Below are 26,743 nucleotides of genomic sequence, written 5' to 3'. Positions count from 1 at the left end.
CTGTAATCTCCCAAGCGTTCAGTGCTCTGCACACAGTAAACACTCAATAAATATGATTGATTTGTACAGAAGCAGCATGGCTTATTGGAAAGAGCATGAGCTGGGGAGTCAGAGGTCATGGGTTCTAATCCCAGCCGTCAGCTTGTCAGCTGTGTGACTGTGGGCAAGTGACTTAACTTCTCTGTGCCTCAGTTACCTCATCTATACAATGGGGATTAACTGTGAGCCTCACGTGGGACAACCTGATTACCTTGCATCTACCCCAGCTTGCAGAACAGTCCTTGGCACATAGTAAGTGCTTAACAAATACCAACATCATTATTATTATTATTAAGCACTTGCTATATTGCCAGGCACTGTATTAAGCACTGGGGTAGATAACTGCTAACCAGGTTGGACACAGTCCATGTCCCTTATGAGGCTCACAGTCTTAATCCCCTTTTTACAGTTGAGGTAACTGAGGCACAGAGAGGTTAAGTGACTTATCCAAGGTCAACATGCAGATATTCAGCACCACCATGCCTCCCGGTTTACAAGCCCATAACCTTGGCGTTATCCTTAACTCCTCTCTCTCATTTAACCCACACATTAAATCCGTCACCAAATCCTGTTGGTCCCACCTGCACAACCTCGCTAAAATCAACCCTTTCCTCTCCATCCAAACGTTAATGCAATCACTCATCCTATCCCACCTAGATTACTCAATCAGCCTTCTTGCTGACCGCCCAACCTCCTGTCTCTCCCCACCCCAGTTCATACCTCACTCCGTTACCTGGATTATCTTTCTACAAACATGTTCAGGGCATGTCACCTCCTTTCTCAAAAATCTCCAGTGGTTGCCCATCCACCTCCATATCAAACAAAAACTCCTCAACAACGGCTTCAAAACTCTCCTTCACCTTGCCTCCTTCTACCTCACCTCGCTGCTCTCCTCCAACCCAGCCCCCATACTTCCCTCCTTTACTGCTAACCTTCTCTCTGTGCCTCCATCTCGCCTTTCTCGCCACCGACCCCTATTCCACATCCTGCCTCTGGTCTGGAACACCCTCCCTCCTCAGATCCGACAGACAATTAATCTGCCCCCTTTCAAAGCCTTATCGAAGGCACATCTCCTCCGAGAGGCCTTCCCAGATTAAGTCCCACTTTTCCTCATCTCCCACTCCCTTCTACTTTGCCCTGACTTGCTCTCCTTGCTCTTCCCCCACCTCTCAGTCACACAGCACATACGAATATACCTGTAAGTTTATTTATTTGTGTTGATGTCTGTCTGCCCCGCCTCCCAGACTGTAAGCTCACTGTGGGCAGGGAATGTCACTTTTTATTGTTGTATTGTACTTTCGCAAGCGCTTAGTACAGTGCTCTGCACAGAGTAAGCGTTTAATAAATGAGTGAATGAATGAATGAATGATTGAATGTCATTGAGCCGGTAGAACCCAGGCCTTCTGAGTCCCAGGCCTGTGCTCTTTCCTTTAGGTCATGCTGCTTCTCACTGTTATTGCACATATTATTTTTTATGGTATTTGTTAAGTACTTACTGTGCCAAGCACTGTGTAAACAATGGCATATGCGTTATAGTGGTAAAACTGTGGAAGGTGCTGAAGGCTGCATCTGAGTATGTGACTATTGCTTTACTGTACTCTCCCAAGCATTTAGTACAGTGCTTGGCACGCAGTAGGTGTTCAATAAATACAATTGAATGAATTAATTAGAAAAAACAAGTCGCATAGTCAAATTTGGTTACACTCACTGTTCTGCTACAGGTTGATCCCACATTGACATCCCATTACTATTTTCCCAAAAGTCATTCTGACTTTCTTGATCCAGTTAGCTATTTCCTCAAGGAAGAATGAATCGCAGTATATAGGGTGAAATTTTGTTAAAAATTACAAGAGGAAAAACTCCAGGTTAATTTTTTTCTGGTCCTGGCAGAGAGAAGAGGTCCCTCTGCCAAATATGCCGGCCATGCCAGAATCTCATTCTTCGGAGAATCCTGCGCTCCATTTTTTTTAATGGTATTGTTAAGTGCTTTCCAATGTGTTGGGCACTGTACTAAATGCTAGGGTAGATACAAGCTAATCGTGTTGGACACAGTCCATGTCCCACATAGATTAAGGCCTTTTTCTGAATCAGGTGCATCGTTGCTGAAGGCAGGTCTGTCCTGATGGAAGGACACTTACCCCAACCCGCCCAGAAGCCAATTCCCAACACTTACCACTGAGCAGGGCTGTGGAAGATGATTGGGGATGGTTGCATATTCCAGCCCAAGTCCCCAACGGCCCATTTTTTCTCTACCGGCCTCCTTCCACCCTGCATGAAGGCGAGCGTCAGATATCCTGCTTGCTGGGAAGGGTGGGCCCCTTAGAGCCTTGTTAGCTCATCTTGGGCAGGGATCATGTTTGCCAACTCTGTTATAATGTAATAAAAATAATAATAATGGCATTTGTTAAGTGCTTTCATTCAATAGTTCATTCAATAGTATTTATTGATAATAATGTTAATAATGTTGGTATTTGTTAAGCGCTTACTATGTGCCGAGCACTGTTCTAAGCACTGGGGTAGATACAAAGTTATCAGGTGGTCCCACGTGGGGCTCACTGTCTTAATCCCCCTTTTACAGGTGAACCGAGGCCCAGAGAAGTGAAGTGACTTACCCAAAGTCACGCAGCTGACAAGTGACGGGTCCGGGATTAGAACCCACGACCTCTGACCCAAGCCCGTGCTCTTTCCACTAAACCACGCTGCTTCCCCAAGCACTCTCTTAAGTGCATAGTACTGCGCTCCGCATATAGTGTGCACTTAATAAATACCACCGATGGCAAAGATGATCAGTCCAGCTGGAAGGGTTAGGGAGGAGAGGGTGCCGTTGCCCGCGCCCTCTCCTTCAAACCTCTAGCAGCCCCCAAGGGATTAGCCCTTCCCACTCAACTGTCACCATGTGAGACAATTCAGGGAGGGGGAGAAGTAGAGAAGCAGCGTGGCTCAGTGGAAAGAGCACGGGCTTTGAGGTCATGGGTTCAAATCCCGGCTCGGCCATTTGTCAGCTGTGCGACTTTGGGCAAGTCACTTCACTTCTCGGTGCCTCAGTTCCCTCATCTGTAAAATGGGGATTAAGCCTGTGAGCCCCACGTGGGAAAACCTCACTCCCTTGCGTCTCCCCCAGCGCTTTTAGAACAGTGCTCTGCACATAGTGAGCGCTTAACAAATACCAACATTATTATTATTAGAGGGGCCAAGGTCTCGGGCTTGGGGCTGGCAGCTCAATGCCTGCACTCACTCCTGTGGGTGCTGCTGTTGCAAAATGTTATATAGGAGGGTAAGAAGCAATTTAAGGGCAGAATGTCTGCTCCCGGCTACTTAACTCTACCTCTTCCTACCCCTCACCCCCATAAGCAAGGGAGCGTGCACACACACACACACACACACACACACACACACGCACTCTCTCTCCCTCCCTCTCACATCCTCCCAAGGGATGAGCTCGGGCAGACAGTCTAGCTGAAGCCAAAGCCAAGTTCTGCAGGCAAACGATGGGGGTGGCACGACCAGGGAAAGGTGACCTTCCATTCCCTCCAAGATCTCTGGCTTGGAACTTGGTTCGGGAGGGACCCTGCCTAAGAGTTTCATCCCGAAGGCAGTGAGCAAGTCACACAACGGGAGATGATGGAGCAATCTGCCATGTGACACATGAGTGGCCAGAGGTGATGTCTGTGCCAGGTGGCCTTTCTTCTGACCCTTCTCTCGCTCTCACCCCTCCTTTATCTTTCCGGCTTAGTCACAAGGCCGGCGGTGGCTTCCACGGTCATTTCTTGCTCCAACCAATCACTCACTCAATCAGTGGTATTTATTGAGCATTTACTATGTGCTGAGAACTATATTAAGCTCTTGGGAGCGTCCCACTTAATGGAACCAGTCAGTCATATTTAATAATGTTGGTATTTGTTAAGCGCTTACTATGTGCCGAGCTCCGTTCTAAGCCCTGGGGGAGATACAGGGTCATCAGGTTGTCCCACGTGAGGCTCACAGTTAATCCCCATTTTACAGATGAGGTAACTGAGGCACAGAGAAGTGAAGTGACTTGCCCAGTCACACAGCTGACCAATGGCAGAGCCGGGATTCGAAACCATGACCTCCGACTCCCAAGCCTGGGCTTTTGCCATTGAGCCACGCTGCTTCTCATATTTACTGAGCGCTCACTTTGTGCAGAGTGCTTTCCTAAGCGCTTGGGAGGGTACATGAGAATTACACGAGACTCATCACAGCATAGTGGCTAGAGCTCGGGTCTGGGAGTCAGAAAGTCATGGGTTCTAATCCCAGCTCTGCCACTTGTCTGCTGTGTAACCTTGGGCAAGTCACTTCTCTTCTCTGTGCCTCAGTTACCTCATCTGTAAAATGGGGATTAAGACTGTGAGCCCCACGTGGGACAACCCGATCACCTTGTATCCCCCCAGCACTTAGAACAGTGCTTTGCACAGAGTAAGCGCTTAACACCTACCAACATTCTTATTAAATACGACTTAATGAATGACATGAAGCAGCCTGGCTCAGTGGCAAGAGCCCGGGCCTGGGAGTCAGAGGTCATAGGTTCGAATCCCGGCTCTGCCACTTGTCAGCTGTGGGACTGTGGGCAAGTCACTTGACTTCTCTGGGCCTCAGTTCCCTCATCTGTTAAATGGGGATTAACTGTGAGCCTCACGTGCGACAACCTGATGACCCTGGATCGCCCCCAGCGCTTAGAACAGTGCTCTGCACAGAGTAAGCGCTTAACAAATACCAACATTATTATTATTATTATATGAGAGGCCGCAGAGGGGAAGCTTCGTCGGGGGCTGCAGCAGGACCGAAGCTGAGCCCTCCTCCCACGCATGCGCGGGACGGTCCCCCCCCCCACCCCCGGGGTGTCCTCCGCGCGAGCAGCGGCGCCTGCGCAGTGGGCGGGAGGTCCTCGGAGGGGGCGGGCCCCGCCCCCGGGGTCGTCCCCCGCGCGCGCGCCCCTCCAGCCCCCGCGCGAGCAGCGGCGCCTGCGCAGTGGGAGGGAGGTCCTCAGAGGGGCGGGCCCCGCCCCCGGGGTGTCCCCCCACGCGCGCGCGCCCCCCTCCAGCCTCCGCGCGAGCAGCGGCGCCTGCGCAGTAGGCGGGGGCGGAGCGGGGGCGGGGCGGAGGCGGAGGTGGAGGCGGGCCCCGCTCCGCTCCGCTGTTGGGGCTCGGGGGCCGCCCTCGGGCTGAGGCAACGGACCTGGACCGGGCGCCGGGGGCTTTGCGGCCACCCCACCCCACCGACGGGAGCGGGAACACCGGCGCGACCAGGAGGACGAGGAGCCGCCGTCGCCGCCGCCGTCGCCGCGTGGTGAGAGCCGCGTCCCTCACCCGGCCTCTGGGGAGGGAGAGGAGAGAGGGGTCTGACGGGAGAGAAGAGGGGGGCGTCTGAGGAGAGGAGACGGGGGCCTGTGAGGAGGGAGAGGGGCGTCTGAGGAGAGAAGAGGGGGGCTGTGAGGATGGGGGGGGCCCTGAGGAGGGAGAGGGGCGTCTGAGGAGAGGAGAGGGGGGCTGTGAGGAGAGGGGGGGCCCTGAGGAGGGAGAGGGGCGTCTGAGGAGAGAGAGGAGCGCCTGAGGAGGGAGAGGGGGACTTGAGAGAAAGAGGGGTCTGTGAGGACAGGAGAGAGGGGCCCCTGAGGACAGACAGGGGGCTTGAGGAGACCAGAGACGGGCCCCTGAGGAGAGAAAGAGGGGTCTGTGGGGAGGGAGAGGGGCAAGCAGGAGAAGAATGGGCGCCTCAGGAGAGAGAGGAGAGGGAGAGGGGGGTCCTGAGGAGGGAGAGGGACACTCCAGGAGAGAAGGGGGGCCTGGGAGGAGAGAAGGGGGGCCCTGAGGAGAGAAAGGGGGCCTCTCTCTGAGGAGGGAGAGGCCTGGGAGGAGAGAAGAGGGGGCTCTGAGGGGAGAGAGGGGCAGCCGAGGAGAGAGGACAGGGGGCCGTGAGGAGAGACAGAGGGAGGGGGAGACCCCCGGATGAGGCGTCCCTGGCCTCGCCCTGCCTCCGACCCGGCCCGGCCCGACCCGGCCCGCTGGCCTGGGCGGTCGCCAGCTTCGCCCTCCCCTCGCCCCCTTCCTCCTCCTCCTCCTCCTGCGGCCGCCGCCCCCCGACCCCCCCCCCCCCCCACCCCCCCGGCTGTCAGCTTTCCGCCTTTCCCCCACACTGTGGTCACACTCATTCATTCAATAGTATTTAATGAGCGCTTACTATGCGCAGAGCACTGGACTAAGCGCTTGGAAATGAACAAGTCGGCAACAGAGAGAGACGGTCCCTGCCGTTTGACGGGCTTACGGTCTAATCGGGGGAGACGGACGAGAACAATGGCAAGAAACAGAGTCGAGGGGAAGAACATCTCGTAAAAACAATGGCAACTAAACAGAATCGAGGCGATGTACAATTCATTAACAAAATAAATAGGGTAATGGAAATATACCCACTCCCTGCCCACAGCCAGCGGCGCACAGTGCTCCGCGCAAGAAACGCGCACTGTAAGAGCGGTTCACCGCCTCGTCTGGGCCAGGGACGGTACGAAGCGCTGGTTGATGATAATCGTAATAATGTTAGTATTTGTTAAGGGCTTACTGTGTGCAGAGCACTGTTCTAAGCGCTGGGGGAGATACGGGGTCATCAGGTCGTGGTCATCAGGTCGTCTTCATCCCCATTTTAATAATAATAATAATAATAATGTTGGTATTTGTTAAGCGCTCACTATGTGCCGAGCACTGTTCTAAGCTTGAGCGCTTGCTGTGGACAGAGCACTGTACTAAGCGCCTGGGAGCACTCTGGACCTCGCTGATCAATCAACCAGCGCTTAGTACAGTCCCTGGCACAGAGCAAGTGCTTAACAAATATTACAATTAGTATTTCTTGGGCGTGTGCTGTGGGCCGAGCACTGTTCTAAGCGCTGGGGTAGACACAGGGGAATCAGGTTGTCCCACGTGGGGCTCCCAGTCTTAATCCCCATTTTCCAGATGCGGGAACTGAGGCACCGAGAAGTGAAGTGACTTGCCCACAGTCACACAGCTGGCAAGTGGCCGAGCCGGGGTTCGAACCCATGACCTCTGACTCCAAAGCCCGGGCTCTTTCCAGTGAGCCACGCTGCCTCTCTACAGGTGAGGTAACTGAGGCCCAGAGAAGCGAAGCCACTTGCTCACGGTCAACCAGCTGACAAGGGGCAGAGCTGGGATTCGAACCCGTGACCTCCGACTCCCAAGCCCGGGCTCTTTCCACTGAGCCAGGCTGCTTGATCAGCGAGGCCCAGGGGGTGCACCCAAGGGCTTAATACAGTGCTCCACACATAGTAAGCGCCCAAGAAGCGCTCATTGTAATATCTGTTAAGCGTCTCTTCTGCGCCAGGAACTGTACTAAGCGCAGGTTGATCAGCGAGGCCCAGGGGGTGCACCCAAGGGCTTAGTACAGTGCTCCACACATAGTAAGCACCCAAGAAGCGCTAACTGTAATATCTGTTAAGCGTCTCTTCTGCGCCAGGAACTGTACTAAGCGCAGGTTGATCAGCGAGGCCCAGGGGTGCACCCAAGCGCATAGTACAGTGCTCCGCACACAGCACACGCCCAAGAAATACTAATTGTAATATTTGTTAAGCACTTGCTCTGTGCCAGGGACTGTACTAAGCGCTGGTTGATTGATCAGCGAGGTCCAGAGTGCTCCCAGGCGCTTAGTACAGTGCTCTGTCCACAGCAAGCGCTCAAGAATTACTAATTGTCCTCATTCATTCATTCAGTAGTATTTATTGAGCGCTTACTATGGGCAGAGCACTGTACTAAGCGCTTGGACTGTACAAATCGGGAACAGATAGAGACAGTCCCTGCCCTTTGATGGGCTTACAGTTGTAATAATTCCCAAGTGCTTAGTACAGTACTCTGCACACAGTAAGCACCCAAGAAATACTAATTGTAACATTTAAGTGCTTACTATGAGCCAGGGACTGTACTAAGTGCTGGTTGATTGATCAGCGAGGCTCAGTAGGTGCACCCAAGGGCTTAGTACAGTGCTCTGCACACAGTAAGCACCCAAGAAATACTAATTGTAATATTTGTTAGGTCCTTACTATGTGCCAGGGACTGAACTAACCACAGGTTGATTGATCAGCTAGGCCCAGTGAGTGCACCCAAGCGCTTAGTACAGTGCTCTGCACCCGGCAAGCGCCCAAGAAACACTAATTGTAATATTTGTTAAGCACCTACTCTGTGCCAGGCACTGTACCAAACGCTGGTTGATCAGCAAGGCCCAGCGAGCGCTCCCAAGCTCTTAGTACAGTGCCCTGTACACAGTAAGCACCCAAGAAATCCTAATTGTAATGTTTGTTAAGCGCTTAGTATGTGTCAGGCACTGTACTAAGCGCTGGTCGATTAGTGAGTACTTCTGAAGGCCAGAGTAGCATTCACTCTTTTATATAGTGCTTTCTCTGGATCTGTGCACAGATTCCTTTTTATCCTGGTATTTGCATTTTATCTTGGCAGATGTGTGTTCGCCTTAAACGCCTTAAGTTGATTTTCAAAAAAAAAAAAAAAACCCACAAAGAAATCGGAGAGCGTAATTGGATAGTTTGAAATCCGGCCATTCATCCTGGTGTCCCCCAGAAAATGATCAGAAAGTTAATTTCCATGCTGCATGGGGCTGGTTGTTTGAGACTACAATATTTGCAAACGAATCAAGGAAGAATTCTAGCAGTCATTCATATGCAAAGCGATTATTCTTTAATACCTCTGGCATGCCAGTCGGGAAAGGAGGGCCAACGAATCATTCTAGGAATAGTTTTACTTTCACCTTTCAGGGGTGTAGATTACTACTTGTTGGTATTAAAAAGACTCCCAAATCATTGGAAATGCCTTCGGAAATACTTTAAAAAAAAAACACTGTAAAGAATTGCAGAAAATCTGAAAATGAGGGGCAACGAGGATCTCAGGAAATACTATGAACTCTGTGTGCCCTTGAGTGTTTGTAATCAACAGCCGTTGGCATATGGTTTTTTGAGCTATGCTTTTGCCACTATAAGAAGTACCGAGCAACTATTATCGTCACTTTTCTTATAATGTGCACTTGTTTTTAGAGGTCCTGGGGTGATTTTATTTTTTTCTAGGAAGAAAAGTGATTGAGCTCTCTGTTTTTGCTTGGTTTGTCTCTTTTCTGACTTTCTGCCTATACCTTAGGAAATGTAACAGCAGAGTGAGAGAAGACTTATTGTCTGTGAGAATTGCCATTCTAGGGGTCCTTTCTTTTTTTTTTTTGGTGGTAATTTGTTAAGCATTTATTATGTATTAGGCACTGTCCTAAGTGCTGGATAAATACAAGCTAATCAGGTGGACACTGTCCCTGTCCCACAAAGGGCTCGCAGGCTTAATCCCCATTTTAGTTCCGCCGAATTGCCCTCTTCCAAGTGCTTAGTACAGTACTCCGCACGTACTAAGCGATCAATAAATACCGCTGATTACAGATGAGGTAACTGAAGCACAGAGAAGTTAAGCGACTTGCCCAAGGTCACACAGCAGGCAAGTGGCAGAGCTGGGATTAAAACTTGCTGCCTCTGATTCCCAGACCCATGCCATTTGCACTGGGCCACGCCGCTTCTCTTTTTGAAGATGAGGGTGGTAAAGGCGAGTTGCTGGCCAATCTTACGAGCCTAGATCGCCCTGGCAAGTAAAAATTAGAGCAGAGCTGGTTAATAAAACCGGTGCGTGATCCCACCTGAATTGGCCCTTAGCTTGGTCGGGGAATGTCTCCCTCACTCCCCGCTCCTATAAGCAGGAGCATGGCTGGGGGCATGAGAAGAAAGAGTGGACCTGAGAAATGGCGTGGCTCAGGGGAAAGAGCCCGGGCTTGGGAGTCGGAGGTCATGGGTTTGAATCTCAGCCATGCCAGTTAGCTGAGTGACTGTGGGCAAGTCACTTAACTTCTCTGGGCCTCAGTTACCTCATCTATAAAATGGGGATTAACTGTGAGTCTCACGTGGGACAACCTGATTACCCTGTATCTACCCCAGCGCGTAGAACAGTGCTCTGGACACAGTAAGCGCTTAACAAATGCCAGCATTATTATTATTATTATTAAATCACTTGGGCAGGTTTCGTGGGCAGACTAGCAAGCATAATTCAGACCCCTGAATTTTTCAAGTCTCCTTTTGTTGCTCATTTAATTTCCCCATTCCTTTCGTTATTAATAATAATAATGGTGGTATTAGTTAAGCGCTTACTATGTGCCAACCACTGTTCTAAGCGCTGGGGTAGACACGAGGTCATCAGGTTGTCCCACGTGGGGCCGACAGTCTTCATCCCCATTTTACAGATGAGGTAACTGAGGCACAGAGAAATTAAGTAACTTGCCCACAGTCACACAGCTGACAAGAGGCGGAGCACGGATTAGAACCCACGACCTCTGACTCCCAAGCCCGGGCTCTTTCCACCAAGCCACACTGAGGCAAATTTTTATCAGTGGATGAATGAGGCAGTGTGGCCTAGTGGAAAGAGCCCAGGCCTGGGAATCAGAGGCCCTGCGCTTAGAGTAGTGCTTGGCACATAGTAAGCGCTTAACAAATACCATAATGATAATAATCCCAGCTCTATGACTTGTCTTTGTTGTGTCACCGTGAGCAAATCCCTTAACTTCTCTGTGCCTCAGTTACCTCATCTGTAAAATGGGGATTAAGACTGTGATCCCCATGTGGGACAGGGACCGTCCAACCTGATTTTCTTGTATCTGTCTCAGTGCTTAGTTCAGTGCCTGGCACATAGTAAGTGCTTAACAAATATCATTAGAAAAAAAAAAACCAAGGCCACCTAAATTGAAGTTGGTGTTTCCAAATCTTTCATAAGTAGCTGTGTTTAAAAATAGGTTTACAAGACCCCAGTGATTTTTCTTGGTGGATGTGAGTGCCACATTCACAAACAATGGGGAAAAGCCTTGTGAGAATTCAACAGTGTTTGCTCGTGCAGAGGGACAACCACAAATATGGTCCGTGGTCACAAGGCTGCACCCCAAACCTTGACCAGGCTGCACCACTTCCTCCTCTTTCCCTCCCCCTGCCCCAAAATAATTGGATTCTGGAGAATCTTGAAGGATGCAGAAGATCCTTTGTTTAGTCCAAGTAAGAAATAGCAGTTCCCATTTCATAAAAATGTGCCAAAAATGCACACTTCTAAGTTTAAGCAGTTGTCATAAAATTTCCAAACCAATCATCTGTCCTAAGAGAGAGCCAGGACTGTGTATGATCCATATTCGGGTTGGGAAGAACAGGGGCTCAGTACATACCGAGCATCACCGTTGCCAAAAATAGGCAGAAATGCTATTGTTTTGAGACAGGCTATACGGAATGCTGATTCTGGCAGTTTTGCATTTGCAAAGGGGCTTATTTATCTTATTACGTGGAGTTATCCAATTTAAGGGGGAGGAGATTTTACTCAGCTGGTAAAGCAATGGAGGGAGAAGAAACCACCTTACTTGACTAGAGCAGTGTGTGCTGACAAAAAAAATTGCTTTTTGTTGAAGGAAAATGCTATTTGGAGAATTGGGATTAGAGTGCTAAAGTAGGAGAAAGTAAAATGAATGAATCTATAATAAACATGTTTTAATAATGCATTAGAAGAGGGGTGTTGAAATGGTATCTGACTCTTACGTTCTCTATTTTGAAAAAATGTAGAATTTTATCAGTATAGAGAAGGAAAGAAACCTTGACAATATTGAAAAAAAGTGAATGTAGACATTTTAGTACCCACTTGAGAAGCAGTGTGACCTAATGGATAGAGCATGGGCCTGGTGGTCAGAAGGACCTGGGTTCTAATCCTGACTCAGCTACTTGTCTCCTCTGTGACCCTGAGCAAGTCATTTTAATTCTCTGTGCCTCACTTATCTCATCTGTAAAATGGGGATTAAGACTGTGAGTCCCATATGGGACACGGACTGTGTCCTACCTGATTACCTTGTATCTACGTTTTCACTTAGAGCAGTGCCTGGCACATAGTAAGGGTTTAATAGGTACTATTAAATAATCCCACAAAATATGCCGGGTGTTGTTCAGTACTCATTATCAGATATATATATCGGAATTGTTTTCTGAATTTTAAAAGACAAGAAACATAAATGGATTTAAGAGGATATTGCTATAGCAAAGAGGTTGAGAATGTATAGTGTTACAGTAATTCCAGTTGTCTTTGGGTTGTAAATTCATTCAGGATGTACAGAGTACAGCTTTTATGAGGTGCCATTAAAAGGTGCCTTTCAAGTTTTAAAAAAAAACAAAACGAGAGCTCATAACACATTTTTCTACCTGTCTTATCAATTGCTCCATGATATTTAGTGAGCATTTACTATGTGCAGAGCATTTTACTTAGAAAAGTACAATAAAAAAATAGTGGTACACATGTTCCCTGCCCATAAAGAGCTACAGTCCAGAGCAGGAGATAAACATTAACATAAATTATGGATATGCACAGAAGTACTATGGGGCTGAAGGTGGGATGTTTATGGGGTGCAGGTCCAAGTGCATATGTGATGCAGCAAGGAGGTGGAGTTGGGGAAAAACAGGGTTTAATTGGGGAGGTCTGGTGGAGGAGATATCTAATAGTGTGTTTGAAGTCCTATGGCATTTTAATAGTAGTGATGGTGGTATTTGTTAAATGCTTACTATGTGCAAAGCACTGTTCTAAGCACTGGGGGGATATGTGATCAAGTTGTCCCACGTGGGGCTCACAGTCTTAATCCCCATCTTACAGATGAGGTAACAGAGGCACAGAGGAATAAAGTGACTTGCCCAAAGTCACACAGCTGGCAAGCGGCCGAGCTGGGATTCGATCCCATGACCTCTGACTCCAAGCCCGGGCTCTTTCCGCTGAGCCATGCTGCTTCTCTAATAATAATGATGGTATTAAGCGCTTACTATGTGCCAACTACTGTTTTAAGCTCTGGGGTAGATACAAGGTAATCAGGTTGTGGGGCTCACAGTCTTCATCTCCATTTTACAGATGAGGGAACTGAGGCCCAGTGAAGTTAAGGGACTTTCCCAAGGTCACACAGCCGACAAGCGGTGGAGCTGGGATTAGAACCCACGACCTCTGACTCCCAAGCCCCTGCTCTTTCCACTAAACCACACTGTCTAGCCTTTTTCTGCTTGAAAATGTCAGCACATCTGTCATGAGTTCTGAGGTGGTTTTATTTTGTTTGACAAGAACTTCTTCGCAGGTTGGAACAAGGGCTCCTATTGCGTTTTGTCAGGTACTCGTGATTCTAAGGGATTCATCCATCACGGTGAACAATAAGTCCCTCGTTTCGGTCGCCGAAGTCGGTTGAATTTAACAGGACTGTCTCCCTAACCTTTGATAAAGAAAGAGCCCTATTCATTTTCCAGAGGTTTGAGAGTGTTGTATATAGGTTTAAGACATCAAGGTTTACAGAGTTCCTTAGTTTGGCAATGATTTTCCTTGAGCCTTTAGTCTCCCCACAGGCTATTGAAGGCCTTTTAACTTGACCTACATAGCACCGGGCAAACTCCTAAAAGTAGAGACTTTGTGAGATTCTGCAAGGCATTGACCATGCCTTGCTGCAAGTTGATTTTCGATTTGTTTGTAGTCATTCATATCGTATCATTCATGCAATCAATCATATTTATTGAGTACCTACTGTATGCAGAGCGCGTGGCTCCGTGGAAAGAGCACGGGCTTGGGAGTCAGAGGTCCTGAGTTCGAATCCCCACTCTGCCACTTGTCAGCTGTGTGACTGTGGGCAAGTCACTTAACTTCTCTGTGCCTCAATGACCTCATCTGTAAAATGGGAATTAACTGTGAGCCTCACGTGGGACAACCTGATTACCCTGTATCTATCCCAGCGCTTAGAACAGTGCTCGGCACATAGTAAGTGCTTAACAAATACCGCCATTATTATTATTATTATTACTATTAGCGCTTGGAAGAGTACAATATAAAACAGTTTAGTTTCGCTGGGCAGCATTTTATTCAGCTAGCACTGGTAGCATTAGTTGGAGCCACATCAGAGAAGATCGACACAAGGCCAATTTGGTTATTGGGAAGCAGAATGGCCTTGCAGGAAGAGCACGGGGCTGGGAGTCAGAGGACCTGGGTTCTAGTCCTGGCTCTGCCATTTGTCTGCTGTGTGACCTTGGGCAGATTACTTAGCTTCTCTGTGCCTCAGTTCCTTCATCTATAAAATGAGGATTGAGTCTTGTGAGCCCTGTGTGGGATAGGGACTATGTCCAATCCAATTACCTTGGATCTACCCCAGCGTGTATTACAGTGAGTGGCACATAGTAAACACCTAACAAATACCACAGTTATTATTATCACTGTGACCTCCCTTGCAGTGAAACTCCTTGCAAGTTAAAAAAAAAAAAAATACCAGAGCTCATAACACCTTTTTTTAACCTGTCTCATCAATCGCACAATGATATTTAGTGAGCATTTACTATGTGCAGAGCATTTTACTTAGAAAAGTACAGTAAAAAAAGAGTGGTAGACATGTTCCCTGCCCACAAGGAGCTACAGTCCAGAGAGAGATAAACATTCCCAGAAATTATGGATATGCACATAAGTACTGTGGGGCTGAAGGTGGGATGTTTATGGGGTACAGATCCAAATGCATATGTGATGCAGAAGGGAGGTGGAGTTGGGGAAAAGCAGGGCTTTATCAGGGAGGTCTGGTGGAGGAGATGTCAGTGGTTAGTTGCTCCGTATAGGTTAGCTTCTAGTCTCGTGAACTGACAGCATGGTTCTCTTCAAAGTAAGGATTCCTAAAATTACATCTTTTTCAACGACCCTCTTCTCTTCCTGGGTTTCATTGGAAACCCTCTGAGACTCTCCAGATGCCTACAGAGATAATCCTGTAATGCTCAGCCCCTGAGCCTCAAGCAGAGTTTCTGTACAGTCCATTGTACAGATGGTTAGATCAATTCCTTCAATATGAAAGCTCATCCCCTAGATTGTAGCTCGTTGTGGGCAGGGAATGTGTCTGTTCTACTCTCCCAAGCGTTTAGTACAGTGCTTTGCACCCGGTAAGTGCTCAAGAATGTGCACCTCTCTATAATACATTTACTGAAACACTCCTGAGTGAAGGACACTGTTCTAAAGACTTGAGAAAAGAACAATAGAAATAAAGTACATGACTCCCTAATCTCAAAGAACTTTCTGTCTAATGGGGTGAATAGATGGGGAATAAAATTATCTACAATAGTAATAATAACAATTGTAATATTTGTTAAGCATGTACTGTGCACTAAGCACTGGGGTGGATACAAGAAAATTGGGTTGAACACAGTCCCTGTCCCACGTGGGGCTCACAGTCTCAATCTCCATTTTACAAATGAGGTAACTGAGGCAAAGAGAAGTAAAGTGACTTGCCCAAGGTCACACAGCAGACAAGTGGCAGAGCCGGGATTAGACCCCACATCCTTCTGATTTCAGGCCAGTGCTGTATTCACTATGAAATAGAGGGACAGGAGGAAGAACAAGAATAAAATAGATAATAGAGTTAATGTCAGGGTGAAATAGTAGATTAAAGAATTGACCGTACCTCTGCGTATAAGTCCCGAGGATGGGCATAAATAGAGAGGTACTAAGAATGAAGGGGTGACATGAGTTGAAGCATTGGGAAGTAAATGGTGAAAACTTTCTGGAAAGTTGAGTCTTGGGGAGGGCTGGTGTCTGGTAACTCAGTGAGAATGAAATTGCTCTAATGGAGAGATTTCTCCATTGTTGGTGTACAAATAGCATTGAATAGAAATGGATTTTCAAGACTTTAGAAGGAAGAAGCAGTATTATGTGGGGAAAGATGTCAGTGAGAACAGCCCTAGAGAGATCTTGATCAATAAGAATCCCCAGCCATATTTTTATTACCCTATTTATTTTGTTAATGAGGTGTGCATCCCCTTGATTCTATTTATCATGATTATATTGTCTTGTTTCTGTCTGTCTGCCCCGATTAGACTGTAAGCCCATCATTGGGCAGGGATGGTCTCTGTCGCCAAATTTATATTCCAAGCGCTTAGTACAGTGCTCCACACATAGTAAGCGCTCAATAAATACTATTGAATGAATGAATGAAAAAGTTGTGGCTATCCAGTGGAATTCTGTCGTAGCCATGTTGAGCGTGAGGTAGCGGCAGTGAATGGAAACCATAAGCAGCGTGGCTCAGTGGAAAGAGCATGGGGTTTGGAGTCAGAGGCCATGGGTTCGAATCCCGGCTCGGCCTCTTGTCAGCTGTGTGACTTTGGGCAAGTCACTTAACTTCTCGGTGCCTCAGTGACCTCATCTGTGAAATGGGGATTAAGACTGTGAGCCCCACGTGGGACAACCCGATTCCCCTGTGTCTACCCCAGCGCTTAGAACAGTGCTCGGCACATAGTAAGCGCTTAACAAATACCAACATTATTAATTGGGAAACTTCCCTCTGTGACCGAGGGCAAGTTTCTAACTTTTCCGTGTTTGTCATCTTATTTTCCCTTCTTACCTCACTTAGGCGATAGGCAAAACAAAGGCAAAAATACTCTCAGCTTTTCAGAGAAAATCTATTCTAAATGATTATCATTCTAGAATCACAGCTGTACAGTGTTACTCTAACAAGGAATGGGTAAACCACTTTGATAACCTTATAGAGTAGTGTCCTGGGATTTTGAGTTCTGTGTTCCTCAGCCCAACCCTTCGGAAAGAATGAGGCCCTTGTTGACAGCCAGTCAGAAGGACTTGGGCCATCCATCCCACATATCCAATCCATCACCAAATCCTGCCAGTCTCACCTTCACAGCATCACCAAGATCCGCCCTTCCCTCTCCATCCAAACCACAGCCACGTTAGTACGATCACTCATCCAATCCCAACTGGATTATTGCATCAGCCTCCTTTCCGACTTCCCAACCTCCTGCCTCTCCCCACTTCGGTCCGTACTTCACTCCGCTGCCCAGATGATCTTTCTATAGAAACGTTCAGGGCATGTCACCCCTCTCCTCAAAAATTTCCAGTGCTTGCCTATCAACCTCCATATCCAACAAAAACTCCGCGGTGTTATCTTTAAAGCTCTCCATCACCTTGCCCTTTACCTCACCGTCCTTCTCTCCTTCTATGTCCCAGCCCGCACATTCCACTCCTTTGATGCTAACCTTCTCACTGTGCCTCAATCTCATCTCTCTCGCCGCCGAACCCTGGCCCACGTCCTGCCTCTGGCCTGGAACGCCCTCCCTCCTCAAATCCGCCATTCACTCTTCCCCCCTTCAAAGCCCTACTGACGGCGCACCTCCTCCAAGAGGCCTTCCCAGACTAAGCCCCCTTTTCCTCAGCTCCCCCTCCCTTCCGTGTCACCTTGACTCACTCCCTTTGCTCTTCCCCCCCCACCCAGCCCCACAGTATTTATGTATATATATCTATAATTCTATGTATATTGATGCTGTTTACTTGTTTGATGTATCTCCTGTAAGCCTGTAGTGGGCAGGGATTGTCTCCCCTTAATTGCTGTCTTGTACTTTCCAAGTGCTTAGTACAGTGCTCTGCACATAGTAAGCACTCAATATAAATGAACGAATTATTGTCTGCTGTGTGACCTTGGACAAGTTACTTCACTTTTCTGTGCCTCGGTTACCTCATCTGGAAAACGGGGGTTAAGACTGTGAGCTCCATGTGGAACTTGGACCACGTCCAACCTGATTAACTTGTGTCTGCCCCAGTGCTTAGTAGAGTGCCTGGCACATTGTAAGTGCTTAACAGATACCTTTTTTTGAAAAAAAGTGGTCTGCCCTCCTGGAGATCCAGCATCATGTTTTAGGATTCCATCTTTTAACAGTTCTGATTTTTTTTTCCCTTTAATAGCTCATCATGGACTAATCACCAAGAATCTATCAAGAGTTTATTCATATTTGTCTGTCTCCCCCTCTAGATTGTAAGCTCATTGTGGGCAGGGAATGGGTCTGCTAATTCTGTTGTACTCTCCCAAGCACTTGTTACAGTGCTCTGCACATAGTAAACACTCAATAAATATGTTTGACTGATCTTTGCCTTTCTTGATCCTTCTCAGGATCTGAACTTTTCCTTTCTGATGGATCTTACCTGTTGCCTCGGGTCCTCCCATAGCTAGAACAGAAGGATTAATTGAAGGGGTCAGATGTTTTTGAACCTGTCAGCCCTCATACTGGGGCTAATAAATTCGGGATTCGCGTGGGCCGGTGGCTGAAATTTGAAATCCCTATTGAGCGTGAGCCGGGGGGCTCCTGACTATAAGGCTGTGGGCCCCCCGTCCTACCCCCTCCCCCCCAAAACACATCTGGCCTCTGAGGACCATAATAATTGTGGGATCACATGGTTTTGACAGTGGTGGTTAATGGTAGGATTTCTCTTGTCAGTTTCTCAACCAGCCTTTCAAGGAAGACATCGCAGTACAACTGTGCGGATTAAAAGTTGAGGTCAAAACCTAAGACAGTTTCTTTGTCTTTTGCATTTAGCGATATATGCTGTGTCCTCCTTGAGGATCAGAGGCGCAGGTGGTTGTCTTGAGTCAGGGCAGTAAGCCAGCTCAAGGCATCTGACACACAGCAGCTCAGGTGATGGGGGGTGTGGCAAGCTAAAACTTCCTTCCTTACTATGCTCCTTCCAACTCTGTTTTGCCCATGGTCACTCCATCTTCCTCCCCGTCTCTCTTCCTCCTAGTGATTTTCAAAATGTGTTCGGTTTTGCAGCAAAGGCTCAAGAAATTAGAATAAAAAATTACAGTTGGCTCCTTGTGCCTCGCCAGACTAATACGTAAATAGTACCCATTCATCTCGATTTTGGCCCGGACTTCCCTGTGGTTAAGTAGAAATAAAATTCTGTTTTGTTTCTGCTTTGCGTTTTGCATTTTCCCCATTCACTCTAATACATGTACTAAATTTAAAGACTAAAAAAGTACCTTAGAATAGAGTGGTCTTGGTGATGATACAGAGGGAGGATGTCTCGTGAATCTTCTGGCCTGTTACCGTTTGGGTAAGCATCGTAAGAGGGGAAAGGTAAGTACTTAGTGCCAACAGAACATGGTCTTGAGTTTTTCCTGCAGAGATGATGGCTCGTGCCGAACCATCCACACTCTTCTGATCAGTCCTCCCATGTGTAAGGGACACACTGCAAAATATCTGATAGGAAGAATGGGAGTATAGTGCACTGGCCAAGATCTGGGAAGCAGCCTTGGGATTTTGGACACTTCATTTCTCCCGTTGGTGTCTTAATGCTTAGAAAATGTGTCCTTGAGGTACCTATGTCAGTGTGGTCACAAATAGTGACTCCTCCGGGACCTACGGAAATCCTTATGTTAGTATATGGCTAGAATTTCTGTGGCAGACTTTTAACTTCCAGGTTTTTTGTCTTCAAATTTTTCCATGCATGTTTAGTATTAGGCAGTCAGAAAGCAGAATGTAAGACCTGAAATTTGGTAGTAGTTGAACATTGTTCTTAAGGATGTTTAGATCTCACCATTTTTTAATCTGACAACAATGCGACATTGGCTTTGTGTGCAGTTTGAGTATGCAGTTTGACATAGGTGAAGAACTGATATCCAATTTGCAGGTTCTCTTTATAGAAGCATGCTAGACCCCACCAGTTGAAAACATAGATATTGTATTTGTATCAAGTCATTGTTGCCTTTCAGAAATTACAATCCTGAGAACCATAGGTCGAAGCAATCCTTTGTGTGGTATTTATGAAAACACTGAATCATTAGGTACAGAGAGGATGGATTGAAACTAAGAGAAATGGTTAGAAACTCTGAATCCCTTGACATAACTAGAGTGAACTTTAAACCTTTATTTATGGGAAGGTTTTACACCATTTCATTTTTGAGTTGCTTTGAAAAGTCTTTGAGTTTTGCTTAAACAAAAATTCCCAGTTACAGTTCTTTTGGCTTATGTTATTGTCACCTGTCTGGAATGTTAATTGTAATTGCAGTTATACATCCTTTACGGCTCTTGGGACTTTGAAGTATATCTCCAAAAAAGAAGCCAGGTCCTTCAGATTCCCCCTTGTCTATGAAAAGGGTGGATAATGATAATAATAATAGTAAATCATAATAATAGTTATGGTATTTGTTAAGTGCTTACTATGTGCAAGGCACTGTTCTAAGCCCTGGGGTAGATACAAGCAAATCAGGTTGGACACAATCCCTGTGCCATGAAGGGCTCACAGTCTCAATCCCCATTTTACAGATGAGGTCACTGGGGCCCAGAGAATCAATAGTATTTTCAATAGTATTTATTGAGCGCTTACTATGTGCAGAGCACTGTACTAAGCGCTTGGGATGAACAAGTCGGCAACAGAGAAGTAAAGTGACTTGCCCAAGGTCACACAGCAGATAAGTGACAGAGCTGGAATTAGGACCCATGGAAAAGAGCACGGGCTTCGGAGTCAGAGGTCATGAGTTCGAATCCCGGCTCTGCCACTTGTCTGCTGTGTGACCTTGGGCAAGTCACTTCACTTCTCTGGGCCTCAGTTCCCTCATCTGGAAAATGGGGATGAAGACTGTGAGCCCCACGTGGGACAACCTGATTCCCCTCTGTCTACCCCAGTGCTTAGAACAGTGCTCTGCACATAGTAAGCGCTTAACAAATACCAACATTATTATTAATCCTGGGGTGATCTCCGTAACCTGTCATTTTCCACCACTGAGGATAGTCCTGGGTCTGGGAGTCAGAAGGTGATGGGTTCTAATTTCTGCTCTGCCACTTGTCTGCTGTGTAAACTTGGAGTGGAACTCTGATTGGAAAGGTGCATCTTCAAGCAGCATGGCTCGGTGGAAAGAGCACAGGCTTTGGAGTCAGGGCTCATGAGTTCGAATCCCAGCTCTGCCACTTGTCGGCTGTGTGACTGTGGGCAAGTCACTTAACTTCTCTGTGCCTCACTTCCTTCATCTGTAAAATGGGGATTAAGACTGTGAGCCCCACGTGGGACAACCTGATTCCCCTATGTCTACCCCAGCGCTTAGAACAGTGCTCGGCACATAGTAAGCACTTAACAAATACCAACATTATTATCTTCAAGAAGAAAGATGGAAATGCTGACTGGGAACTAGTACTTTCCAAAGTACTTACACGTTACCTTACTTTGACTTCACAACATGCCTATGAAGTAGAGACAGGTCCCATTATTCCCATTTTATAGAGGAGGAAATAGAAGCAGAGAGAGGTGCAAGCAACTTTCCCAAGATCATTCAGGAGGCCAGGGAGAGAGGCGGGACTAAAACACAGGTCTCCCAAGTCCCAGACTCGTGGACTTTTATCTAGAACACTCGGTCTCCCCGAATTACAAACTCTGCAAACATATTTGATTCTAAAAGTAGATGCAGGCTTAGCAACTAATAAGAAACGTTAGTTGCCCTGAAAATGTCAATAAAATCCTAGAATTAATCCAGGTGTGACTGATGTTTGGATCTGTCTCATTCTATCCCCATTACCAGCAGAATAAAGCACGCCTGTGTTTTAAGTCCCATGGTTTTTTGTTTTTTAATGGCATTTGTTAAGGGCTCACTAGAGAAGCAGCGTGGCTCAGTGGAAAGAGCACGGGCTTTGGAGTCAGAGGTCATGGGTTCAAATCCCGGATCGGCCACTTGTCAGCTGTGTGACTTTGGGCAAGTCACTTAACTTCTCGGTGCCTCAGTTACCCCATCTGTAAAATGGGGATTAAAACTGTGAGCCCCACGTGGGACAACCTGATTCCCTTGTGTCTACCCCAGCGCTTAGAACAGCGCTCGGCACATAGTAAGCGCTTAACAAATACCAACATTATTATATGATAGGCACTGTACTAAGCACTGAGTAGAAGGGAATCAGGTCGGACATAGTCCCTGTCCCTCATGGGGCTCACAGTCTTAAATCCCCATTTTACAGATGGAGTAACCGAGACACAGAGAAGTAAAGTGCCATCATCCAGGTCCCACAGCAGACGAGTGCAGAGTCAGGATTAGAACCCAAGTCCTCCTGACTCCCAGGCCCCTGCTCTATCCAATAGACCACACTGCTTCGACTTGGGCTGCCATGCAGTCATGCTTTAGGCTGCAATAATAAGAAACCTGAAAACTGGTGTTTTCTTGGTGGTAATGTCCAGCTTCTTACCAGCCCTCAACTGGTCATAAAGAATGAAGCTGGCTGGACTAGCAATGACTGCTTCTCCTGACCAAAGAATTGAGAGAGCAAACCAAACGACTTGGCTCCCTGGACCTCCTCTGTCCCCGTGGCTGCCCCCTCCAGCAGCTGGAAGACCAGTGACCACCCTCCCCCTCCAGAGATTAGGCTAGGACTATTACTTGAGAGCCTGCCGGTGGGATCCTCGCTAATAATAATTGTGGTATTTAAGCACTTACTATATGCCTAGCACTGTACTGAGCACCGGGGTAGATGCAAGATCACCAGGTTGGACACAGTCACTGTCCTACACAGGGCTCTCAATCTAAGTAGGATAGAGAACAGGGAGTGAATCTCCATTTTAAAGGTGAGGGAACTGAGGCACCGAGAAGTTAAGTGACTTGCCCCAGGTCACGCAGCGGGCAAGTGGCAGATCGGGGATTAGAACCCAGATCCTCCGACTCCCTGGCCCGGGCCCTTTCCACTAGGCCACATGCTCAGAGCAGACCCCTCCCCCTTCAGATTTGCAAGTGCACAGGAGAAGGAAATCTTTTAAAATGGCATGTGAAGCCATGAAGAAGTTCATTCATTCAGTAGTATTTAGTGAATGCTTACTATGTGCAGAGCACTGTACTAAGCGCTTGGAATGGACAATTTGGCAACAGATAGAGACAATCCCTGCCCAAAGACGGGCTCACAGTCTAAGTTTGGGGAGCATAGGATTGGAAGGAACCCCCCAAAGTCATCTGGTTCAGTTGCTTGCCCCCGGTGGGCAGGGAAAGAAGGTAGAGTGGTTTACTATTTGGATTGTACTCTCCCAAGCACCTGGTACAGTGCTGTGCGCACAGTAAGCACTCAACGACGATTGAGGCAAATTCTAGACGATCAGTCAGTTGTATTTATTGAGGGCTTAATGTGTGCAGAGCACTACAGAGTGCTTGGGAGAGTACAGTATCGCAATATAACACACATTCCCTGACCAAGATGAGCTGACAGCTTAGACAGGGAGACAGGCATTAAGTAAGTAAATTACGGATGTGTACATAAGTACTGCGGGGTTCATGGTGGAGTGAAAGGGAGCAAATCAGGGCAACACAGTAGGGTGTGGGACAAAAGGAAGTGCAGATTTAGGGAAGGCCTCTTGGAGGACGCTTAGTACAGTGCTCTGCACGTAGTAAGCGCTCAATAAATACTATTGAATGAATGAATGAAGAGGTATGTCTTCAATAAGGCCTTGAAGAGGGTGCACATCCCAGGCCAGAGCCAGGACATGGGCGAGAGGTCGGCAGCAAGATAGAGGAGACTCAGGTGGAGTGAGTAGGTTGGCATTAGAGGAGCGAAGTGTGCAGCCTGGGTTGTAATAGGAGAATAGCGAGGTGAGGTAGGAGGGGGAAGGCGATTGAGTGTATTAAAGACCACATCAGGAAGGGTATCAAAATAAAAGGGATAATATTGCCCCACTGAACAATTGTCCTTGGAATACTACGGTCAATCCAAAGTACATTTTATAAAGGACTTAGTGGAAATGGTACGGAGAAGGGCAACTAAAATGTTCAGAGGGACGAAGCAGGAGCTAAGGATCGACTGAACAGATAAAGCTTCCTCAGTCGGGAACAAGACTGAAATAGAAAATCAAGAAGGATGTGGAAAGGGCAAACATAGAATTGTTTACCAGATGCCACATCATTACTAGGGCAACCTACTGATATTTCAAGATGGTAAATTCAGAACCAACAAAAGGACATCTGTCTTTTCGCAGTGGGTGGTAAGTTTATGGAATTTTTTGCCGCAAAGTAGTGGAGGCAGAAAATAACAGGAAGCTCAAGGAAGACATGGACACATTTAAAGATGGAAATCTGTAGTGGGTTATTAGAGGGAAAAGTTGTGGATGTTAGAAAATTTAGAGAACTTAGAGGCTCAAGAAGAATTTAGATTTATGGGGAATTAAATCCAGAAGGAGTTACTACCAGGAAAATTTGGAAATATTGTAAGGATGGGTGTTACGTTATGTAACCGTCACAAGCATCCTTTGGTTTTAGTGTATTAGACACAACACCGGGGTGGATGAACTGTTCGTTTAGTCTAGAATGGTACTGTGGTGTTTTTAAGTGCTTAATACACTGCCCTGCACACAGTAAGTGCTCAATAAATACCGATGATGATGATAGTGATGATGATGCTCGATAAGCGTTTTTACATGAACAGAAATACCCAGTCGTCATCTGAGTTAGAGAACAGATGTTAGGTCTGAACTTTGTGTTTTCATCTGAGTCTATTTCTTAGCCTTTTATGTGTATTCTAATCTCTATCCTGTGGTTTGTTTTTGTGGTGTTCGTGTCTTTCTCCTTATTTGGGTCTCTTCACTTATCTTTTTGGCCTTGTACATTTATTCTTAACCTTTTCCAGTTTTGTACTGACGTCTGTTTTTTTTGGGTTTTCCTCCTTTTTGGTTTTTCCTCTATCCTCTGCGTCCCGATCCCACCTCTTCCCCCAAGCCTCTCTTTCCACCGAAGTAATGCCATGATGTGATCACTACCTTTTCTCCTACCCTCCCGCTTCCTTTTTCCCCCTCTTTCTTCTTCTTTCTTCCTCTCTTTCTTTTTCTTCCTTATTCTCTCCTCTGCCTTGTCGCCCTCTCTCCTCCCCCTTCTCCCCGCTCACTGGGGGTAGTGATCTCTAGGACCCAGAGGGGTTGGCTGGGCTGAGTCTCCATGTGTTTAGTGGATAACACTCTGCACATGTGCGGTAAAAAGGGACCATCCTCGGGAATCCTGCCAGCCAGGAAATACAGGTTATTCACCTGAAAAGGTCATTCTTCAAAAATGTTGAGGACTGCAGGGCAGATAAGCTCCGTCACACTCCTGGCTTCTGGATTCCCTCCACGCTTTATGCCGGCTGGAGCCATCGAAGGAGGATTTCTCTTCCTCTTTTGCCTACCCTTCCTCCAAATCAGGGCTTTTACGCGGATTGTTGCCAGGAGTCTCCGAGCTGGGATTCTGTGATTGTTGAAGCCCAGGGTGATGGAGCTAAGATTTTGACTTTGTTTCCTTTGATCAGTGAATCGATCAGTGTCCGTCTCCCCCTCTAGACTGCAAGCTCCTCTTGGGCAGGGATCATGTCCACCAATTATCCCGTTCTCTCCCAAGCACCTAGTAGAGTGCTCGCCCCCCAGTAAATGCTCAATAAATAACGTTGATTAACAGAAGAAGGTGAGTAGTAGTCTTTATCTGGTGTGCTATATATTTTGGGGAGAACAACTTTTAGTGTTGAATGAACTCCTTTAATAAAAATGGGTAGCCAACAGGAGGATGTTTAGTTGACTCACGAAGGCAGGGAGTTAGGTTACTCCAGAAACCGATGATGGAAGACAGTGACTCTGAAGTGGTTTTCCCAGTCGGAGGCAGCATCCCGTCAGTAATGTGGAACCCAGGTCTGAGAAGTGAGCTACGTGGCTTGTGCTGATTAGATCAGAGGAAAGTCCCTTTTAGTCCTACCACGGGTGTGCGAGCCTTGATGGAATGCTCACTGTCCATTTCCTGGATGGCTTGACCTCCTTGCTTCCATTAAGGTGCCTGCCGAGAGCCGGTTAGTGTTGGTCCTCTTTAAGATAGGTGCCCCCGTAGAATAGCTTCCTAAGGATGTGAATAATTAGTTGGCTGAGTTGTCAGGGGTCACATGACCTTCCTTAAATTCCTTAAATGAATATCTGGCCTCAAAAAATTCTGAACTCAAATCTAAAGAAGATCGTGTGACCTTCGGGCACGGGAGCAAGAAGATACGGGTTTAATCCTGGCTCCGCCACTTGTCTGCTGTTTGACCTTGGCAAGTCACTTAAGTTCTCTGCCTCAGTTACCTCATCTGTAAAATAGGGATTAAGACTGTGAGCTGTATGTGAGATGGACTGTGTCCAACCGGATTATCTTGTATCTATCCCAACACATAATACCGTGCCAGGCACATAGAAAACACTTAACAAATACCATTTAAAAAACAACAAAAAACTTGGAAACAAGACAGAGCCCAGGGAGAATGCAGAGGTATGGTGAATTTAGAGTCACTGCCTAAAACTCATTGGTCCTGAGGGCAGATACAATCGCTACTAAGAATGCTGTTTTCCAGTGAAGTATTTAATGAGATGATCAAGTAGTTCTACCGCCTTTCATCTGAGTCCTTGTCAGAATATTCAGACTGTGATGTAGGGCACCGAAGAAACGCACTGTAGGGGATTTACGTTCTTTAGTACTTTTGTGAAGCAAGTGATTTATCGTGATTATGTTGTCTTGTTTTTGTCCGTCTGTCTCCCCCGATTAGACTGTAAGCCCATCACTGGGCAGGGGTTGTCTCTATCTGTTGCCGAATTGTCCATTCCAAGCACTTAGTACAGTGCTCTGCACATAGTAAGCGCTCAATAAATACTGTTGAATGAATGAATGAATGATCGATGAATCATAGAGCTTCAGTCAGTTGTATTTATTGAGCGCTTACTGTGTGCAGAGCATCATACTTAGCGTTTAGGAGAGAACAATGTAACAGACACATTCCGTGCCCACAGCGAGCATATAACAAATTCTGTTCAAAACAAAACAAAAAAAACACTCGCAAGTGATTAGCACAGTACAGTGAAGATAGGTT

At 47.0% G+C, this 26,743-nt stretch overlaps 1 protein-coding gene across 1 annotated transcript in view; it reads left to right on the top strand.

The window, feature by feature from the left end:
- Positions 1–5,172: 5,172 nt before the first annotated feature.
- SPECC1L (sperm antigen with calponin homology and coiled-coil domains 1 like) overlaps positions 5,173–26,743 on the top strand; it is a 126,627-nt gene continuing 105,056 nt past the window's right edge. The window contains exon 1 of the mRNA XM_029054169.2: positions 5,173–5,343. The gene's annotated coding sequence lies outside the window, so the exon portion shown is untranslated. The remainder of the gene's footprint in view (positions 5,344–26,743) is intronic.

Source organism: Ornithorhynchus anatinus, chromosome 2 (genome assembly GCF_004115215.2).
Source record: "Ornithorhynchus anatinus isolate Pmale09 chromosome 2, mOrnAna1.pri.v4, whole genome shotgun sequence".
Lineage (NCBI taxonomy): Eukaryota > Metazoa > Chordata > Mammalia > Monotremata > Ornithorhynchidae > Ornithorhynchus > Ornithorhynchus anatinus.
This window is presented reverse-complemented; position numbering and strand designations above follow the sequence as displayed.